Consider the following 2,248-nt stretch of genomic DNA (forward strand, 5'->3'; position numbering starts at 1 on the left):
GTCTGGTGGGATTTCGGGTGACCATCCGAAGGTCATTTCAATATTAGTTATATATCAATTATACATATATAGACATAAAAGTACATCCATATTCATGCGTACTATACACATTACTAGTAAGTTACCATCGGGGTAACACAGGATCATACTACTACAACTGTTAGATCAACGAGTCAGTTCATTCATGAGTCTATACATTACATTACTATGAGAACATATACAACTATACTAGAAAGAGAACATATACAACTATACTTGGATGAGAACATATACAACTATACTAGAAGGAGAACATATACAACTATACTAGAAGGAGAACATATACAACTATACTAGGAGGAGAACATATACAACTATACTAGAAGGAGAAACATTACATATACAAGAATATGATAACAATTGTGATCCATTGGATCGGAGCATGCCTTAAATGTCATGGCCCGAGTTGTAGCCAGAATTCTCTTGGAGGGAGAGCGTGAGTTTGCGTATAGATCTATACTGGATTGACTATCCTACACCTTGCTGCTAGCTACAGCCGGACCTGCAGGTCTGCGAGTGCCAAACGTCATTCCGTTATTACGACCATTCGTATGTCGTTGTTACCAATCGATAGTATGGTGCAATTATCACATTATACCTTAATATAAATCCGGTTTAAGGTAGTTAGTACAGTAGTAGTTCCTATAATACAAAACTACAGTACTACAATGATTTACCCATTACATATTTTTAGTGATAACCTCACTTAAACATTAATGTACAAACTATATTTGATAAATGATAGTTACACTTGGGAAATTACACACTTTTACAACAAACGAGCATACAAAACAGTTAAGCCTTGGTAGAAGGCTACTTTAATAGAAAATATAGGTTTTTCTGAGAGATTCAAACTTTTACAAACACTTACATACATTTTACAAACTTATACTTGAGACACGTTCAAACGTTTTGATAACAAACATTGACACTAAAATACTTATGAACTCACCAACTTAATGCTGATAAACTCTTTCAAAATAACTTGTATTCTCAGGTCATCAGTAGACAGGTACCGATGCCAGCTTTTGAGAAGATGGAGGGCCTTCAAGACTCATCATATTATTTTGATTTACATTATATTTTTGGTGTCTAAAACTGTACAGAACACGCTTGTATTAAAATTATATATTTAATGCAATGGATGATGTTGTTTGATTATTTACATTTACTGTGTTGTGATACTGTACATGACGTCCTCCGCCCCAGAACGTTTCCGCCGTTATTGGTTTTGGGGTGTGACAATTGTTAAGGCTAAAAAACATTTTATTGAAAACTCACTTTTTACGTTGAACAGTGCTTTATCGGTTTTGTCGCAGATCTTCGATTGGTCATAACTTCTTCGTTATAATTAGGATTTTAGTGTTCTTTATATTTTTGGAAACATTGTTACAATCTCTACCACTATGTTCATTCTAATCAAGATTATTTAATACTTTATTTTTGAGGGTCGATTATGTAAATACACATAGTATACAAAAATTTCTCTTTATTATTTTAAAAAGAACTACAAATTGATTTATACTATTACATAGATTTGAAATAATGGTTTGTTACATAAAAGGATGGCTCAAATGACTTAGAGTAACCCATACTCATAATGCTAAGCTAACTGGGGCCAAAATGTTCACAACTTCAAGGCTAACAAGATCTTAAGCAAATCATCATCAAGTTCAGAGATTTTTACCTTAAAATGATGCCAAATGGTGATAAGATTTTGGATCTAAGGTGCCTCACTCTTCCAATGTTATCCTCTCTTCTTCTCCTTCCTTCTTAATTACCAAAAGTACCCATAAAACCTCAAGATCACTATCAAGGAGGAATAGCGTTCTAGATGGACGAAATGGCAAGTGGAGGCTGAAGAGTGAATGCGAAATTAGGAGTTAATGATGTTTATATGGACCAAATGCTAAAAATTAAGGTTTAAGGATCCTTCACGTATGCCCTACGTACGCGGTGTACGCCTAACGTACTAAGGTCTGCCCTAGTATGTGCAACGTTCACCTAGTGCACTAAGTCTTTGGCTAAAATCACCAAAATGCCACTATGGGCCATTTTTTCAATCTTTCTCATGTGCAAGGGTCAATATGCAATATTCCTTCATATATAGGGTTAAAATTTAAAATACCTCATCATCAGGATGTTACATTGCGCCCCATGGATACTATTACACCTCAATAGAATCCGAACTTGCACCTTAGAAATCATA

Source organism: Lactuca sativa, chromosome 3 (genome assembly GCF_002870075.4).
Source record: "Lactuca sativa cultivar Salinas chromosome 3, Lsat_Salinas_v11, whole genome shotgun sequence".
Lineage (NCBI taxonomy): Eukaryota > Viridiplantae > Streptophyta > Magnoliopsida > Asterales > Asteraceae > Lactuca > Lactuca sativa.